Source organism: Salvelinus sp. IW2-2015, linkage group LG4p (genome assembly GCF_002910315.2).
Source record: "Salvelinus sp. IW2-2015 linkage group LG4p, ASM291031v2, whole genome shotgun sequence".
Classification (NCBI taxonomy): Eukaryota; Metazoa; Chordata; class Actinopteri; order Salmoniformes; family Salmonidae; genus Salvelinus; species Salvelinus sp. IW2-2015.
The window spans coordinates 25,715,937-25,722,034 of NC_036841.1; the positions used below are offsets into that span (position 1 = coordinate 25,715,937).

A 6,098-nucleotide genomic window follows, 5' to 3' on the forward strand; every position below is an offset into this window, starting at 1 on the left:
TGGACACCTCTGTAAACAAGCCACAGGCTAAACATCCTGTGTGTTTCAATATACAGCTATTGCTCTCAGAGTTCAGACCCTTGAGCTTGATTAGCAAAGTCATTTATTTAAATATTGACTACAATGTTAATAATCTGACAATTTGAGAGACAATATACGTAAATGTAAGTTCTTCTTTTCTATTTGTCCTTCCCTTAGCGGTTCGACAGGCCAGCACGCTGCACCGCCCCAGCCCCTGCCCCCGTCCTCAGGGCCACCACCAGAGCTCAGGAGGGGAGGACAGGATGGGGGGTCTGCCTACTGCCTGGCCTCTGGAACGCCACACTTCTCAGGCTACTCCGACAGCTTCATCACGTCAGGAGGCCCCTCCTGAAACCCTGCCATCAGCAACGGCTCTCTTCCCAGGGAGTCAACAGACTACACACACAGCACGTTAGCAGTACAACACACCACACACACAAACACACACACACACACACACACAACACACACACACACACACCACACACACACACACACACACACACACACACACACACACACACACACACACACACCATTACACACACACACACACCACACACACACACACACACACACACACACACACACACACACACACACACCACACACACACACACACACACACACACACAACACACACACACAACACACACACACACAGTCATACTCTTATTATATCGGGAGGTGGGGAGAGTGGAGGTGGGTGTGAGTGGAGTGAAAGGACTTGAAAAGGACAGAGGACTGACATGGAGGAGGACAAATGAATGAGGAGAAGATGAGACAAATTATACTGAAAAGACAATTATGCCAATTATACAGGCATGAGGCTTGTCTCCCTTTACCTAAACATTAAGGGCTGTCCTAACAAGCAGAAAATGAGATTTCAGCTGCTCAAAGTCAACCCCCCACACACACACACAAACACACACACACAACACACACACACACACACACACACCAGTGCTTCAGTGCTTCAGGGTCACTTTTAGAGAGTGTGACGATATGGACATGAAGGATGAATGACTGGAAGGCTGGCATGGTTAGACAGTATACAAAAAACATTTACACAGGGCACATGGTGGGAAAGGGAAACCTTTGAAATGTTTGATATTATTGATGAACATTTAAGATACTTGTTGGTAATTTGTGAGACATTTATTTTGTTCAGTTTAATCTACTGAAATGTTCAATTGATATAAATGACAATAAATTAGGCTAATCATAAGGAGGGAGATATTGTCTATCAATTATTTTTTATTGTAGTCTCGTCATTTCTTACCAGTCATTGTGGAGGCACTAACTTCACCTCAGTCGGGCCTGCTTTTTTTCTTGAAAAACTTTTCCAAATACGAAATATTTTTAGACAATATTCAGTATTTTTCTGTTGCAGTAGGGAAATATACTTTTGCTTCCAGTCTCTTCGTCATTGCCTCTAAATCTTCCCATGCTTTAGCATCAACACGCGTATAATATCCTCGCGCTTTGGCACAGTAATAAATCAAGGTTCCAGTGTTCAAATTGATTACTACCGAATAATAAATTGAATTATGTGTGTAATTTATGTAGATTACTTTCCATGTTTTGTTACCTATATAATTGGTGCAGGCTATCTAATTTTTTTTGGTACGGTGTGAATATAGGAATGTATAGTCCTTCTTAGTTAAATTATGAATTGACTTAAATTGGATGGGTCTTTAATTATAAAATGGTTATGAAGACTGTATATGGAAGATCAAACTAGGCCTACTCTAATGTAGAAACTAAGCTGGATTATACTTATTATTTGCATGCAAGATGTGGAAACTTTTATACATGTGGCGCAATACACAATTTCTACAAATGGAACACCCTCATCTCCTCTCATCTCTCTCTGATAAATGGGTGCCTACCCCCACATTTTCTCATTTGTAAGGAACACACATCATCCTCTTCAAGGGTGTTTGTCAAGATTCCACGGACAGGGCTCCTGTATGACAACCATAATGTATGTGTGAGATAGTGTAGTTTTTAAGGTTCATGGGAAACTACCCCTCCCTGAATCTCTGTTAAAACTTTCTTACGTTTATCTACACCTCCCTCCCTCTCTTACGTATCCATACGCAGCTACCGTGGAAATCAAGGAAACACGCGCACGCGCACACGCACACGCACACACACGCAGGCATCGACCACGGCCATCCGTCCAATACTTTTTCTGTTTAACTAGAGCGTTCCAAAACGCAGGTAATTTTTGGGAAAATGTTACGGGTCGAGAAACACAACTCCCCTCTCAAAATCAACATGGCTCCTCTGTCCCTGCCTGGGAAATAACTGACGACCATCTGTGTGTGTGATGTAGAATAATATGTCACTTATAGGCCAGAAGAGCCCAACATGCAGCGAACCTGCTTTTCATTAGGACATCGACAGAGGCTACAGGTCTCTGTTTAGTAGGATTTGATGCATTTAAGGTAGGGAGGTTTAAGTGGGTCACGTGGTATCCAGTGAGATGATCTGAGTCACAGCAATTATCTGTTTATTAGACACTTTGTTAACTTTGAGGTGGAGTGAAAGGACTTGAAAAGGACAGAGGACTGACATGGAGGAGGACAAATGAATGAGGAGAAGATGAGACAAATTATACTGAAAAGACAATTATGGCCAATTATACAGGCATGAGGCTTATCGTCCCTTTACCTAAACATTAAAGGCTGTCCTAACAGGCAGAAAATGAGATTTCAGCTGCTCAAAGTCAGACCCCCACACACACACACACACACACACACACACACACACACACACACACACACCAGTGCTTCAGTGCTTCAGGGTCACTTTAGAGAGTGTGACGATATGGACATGAAGGATGAATGACTGGAGAGGCTGGCATGGTTAGACAGTATACAAAAAGGACATTTACACAGGGCACATGGTGGGAAAGGGAAACCTTTGAAATGTTTGATATTATTGATGAACATTTAAGATACTTGTTGGTAATTTGTGAGACATTTATTTTGTTCAGTTTAATCTACTGAAATGTGTTCAATTGATATAAATGACAATGAATAGGCTAAGTCATAAGGAGGGGAGATATTGTCTATCAATTATTTTTTATTGTAGTCTCGTCATTTCTTACCAGTCATTGTGGAGGCACTAACTTCACCTCAGTCGGGCCTGCTTTTTTTCTTGAAAAACTTTTCCAAATACGAAATATTTTTAGACAATATTCAGTATTTTTCTGTTGCAGTAGGGGAAATATACTTTTGCTTCCAGTCTCTTCGTCATTGCCTCTAAATCTTCCCATGCTTTAGCCCATCAACACGCGTATAATATCCTCGCGCTTTGGCACAGTAATAAATCAAGGTTCCAGTGTTCAAATTGATTACTACCGAATATAAATTGAATTATGTGTGTAATTTATGTAGATTACTTTCCATGTTTTGTTACCTATATAATTGGTGCAGGCTATCTAATTTTTTTTGGTACGTGTGTGGAATATAGGAATGTATAGTCCTTCTTAGTTTAAATTATGAATTGACTTAAATTGGATGGGTCTTTAATTTATAAAATGGTTATGAAGACTGTATATGGAAGATCAACTAGGCCTACTCTATGTAGAAACTAAGCTGGATTTATACTTATTATTTGCATGCAAGATGTGGAGAACTTTTGATACATGTTGGCGCAATACACAATTCTACAAATGGAACACCCCTCATCTCCTCTCTCTCTCTCTGATAAATGGGCTGCCTGACCCCCACATGTTTTCCATTTGTAAGGAACACACATCATCCTCTTCAAGGGTGTTTGTCAAGATTCCACGGACAGGGCTTCTGTATGACAACCATAATGTATGTGTGAGAGTGTGTGTTTTAAGGTTCATGGGAAACTACCCCTCCCTGAATCTCTGTTAAGACTTTCTTTACGTTTATCTACACCTCCCTCCCTCTCTTACGTAGTCCATACGCAGCTACCGTGGGAAATCAAGGAAACACGCGCACGCGCACACGCACACGCACACACACGCAGGATCGACCACGCCATCCGTCCATATACTTTTTCTGTTTAACTAGAGCGTTCCAAAACGCAGGTAATTTTTGGGGAAAATGTTACTGGGGTCGAGAAACACAACTCCCCTCTCAAAATCAACATGGGCTCCTCTGTCCCCTGCCTGGGAAATGACTTAAGCGGGACCATCTGTGTGTGTGGATGTAGAATAATATGTCACTTATAGGGCCAGAAGAGCCCAACATGCAGCGAACCTGCTTTTCATTAGGACATCGACAGAGGCTACAGGTCTCTGTTTAGAGGGATTTGATGCATTTAGAGGTAGGGAGGTTTAAAGTGGTCACGTTGGTATCCAGTGAGATGATCTTGAGTCACAGCAATTATCTGTTTATTAGACACTTTGTTGAACTTTCTTTCTTATCCGTCCAGATAAAGTTAGTGAGGGTTTGTTATCGGCTCGTTCTGTCTGAACCTCCTCTATAACGATACCCTACGGCTCTTTTCCGTCCTTCGCTCGCCAAGAAATATTCCCCCAAATTCGATTATCGGGCAGCTAATCAATAACAGGTCAAAGCCTAGCCTGTTTGTCTGCAGCTTGTCTGTTGTGGTCCAGAGTTTTTCTCTCTGCTTCTAAAGGTCTACCATGTTATCTGTGTTGGGACATCTTTGGCGATAAGTCTTTATCTCATCTTTTGCTTTTTGGAGCGGCGACAGGAGGGAATTTCCAAATAAGTTGAGTTCTGAGACAAATTGGTTAATTCTTCCTCTGTGAAGCTATCTCTGCCTGTCTGGGAAGGCCTGATGGAAGGGTTTTGATGTCAGTGGAGGGGAACTTCCTGTCTGAGTTAGGCTGTGTTGGTATGTGTTATATATGGGGGTTGGGATGATACCTAACACCAAGCTGTGCCAAAATCACTTAACCACCTATCTGAATGGAACGTCAATAACGTCACGTCAATAACACTCATCCTCCCTTTCTCTCCCTCCCTCTCTCTCCAGGTGATGGGTCTGTTGAACCCAGGCGGGGTGCCCCACCAGCCCCAGAGTGACTATGCCCTCTCCCCCCTGACAGGAGGCCTGGAGCCCCCCGGGGGCATGGGGGCCAGCTGCTCCCAGCGTCTGGAGCACATCAAGGGTCTGGAGGCCCTGTCCAGTGTCCCCAACATCCCCAGTCTCCCCTCGCTGCCCAACTCCCAGTCCTACTGCCCGTCCTCCTACAGCGCTCCTGCCTACAGTGTGGACCCTGTGGCCTCCTACCAGTATGGGCAGTACCACGGACAAAGTAAGGTCAATATCGCTCACTTTTATTACCACTTAAACACTTAGGAAGATATCTCTCCAATCAACTGTAGCCGCCTTAACCTTTCACCGCTCTTAAGTCTACTGCACCGATACATTTACAAAGGACAAATGTGTTGATAGGACTCTAGCAGTGTTTACATGACGTGTTTCCATCCAATGAAAACAGCAGGGTTTCAGACAGGATAAGTTGTTTGATCCTATCTCTGAAGTAACACTGAGTATATTGGAACTTATCTGTCCTTTAGTATACTGTAGCTCACCTCGCCTCGCCTGTCAGCAATTCAGTTCATTCCTATGAAACAGTACTAATAGTGTAAGATAGTGTCTCCTGGATCGTTTCCTTATGGAAGGCTTGTTAAACAGTGAGGAGGCCCTTCAGTTCACATTAACATTACACTAACTCTGACATCAAACAAACCTTCATGTAACTCTCAAAAACCGACATCATCCACATGCGTTCAGCAGTGATTAGAGCACCCTGCAGTTTTCAATTTCCCTCTGTGGGTCACCCAATCAGGCCAGTCCCTCGACCTCGCAGCAACCTCACCCTTCAAAGCAAAGACACCAGTCCATGTAGATGGCTGCTACGGCTTTAAAAAGGACTGCAGGTATCGAGGGAATATTTAACCTAATATCCGAGAGAAAGAAATGCCTAATGAAATATCTTGAAGAGATATGTAAGTGGACAGAAAAGACACTCCCAGGTGAGTCAAACAGAGCTACAGATCTACACACACACACACACACACACACACACACACACACACACACACACACACACACAC

The 6,098-nt window shown here is 43.2% G+C and overlaps 1 pseudogene; it reads left to right on the top strand.

The window, feature by feature from the left end:
• LOC111960761 (paired box protein Pax-3-like) overlaps nucleotides 1-6,036 on the top strand; it is a 41,259-nt pseudogene extending 35,223 nt beyond the window's left edge.
• The last annotated feature ends 62 nt before the right edge of the window (nucleotides 6,037-6,098 follow it).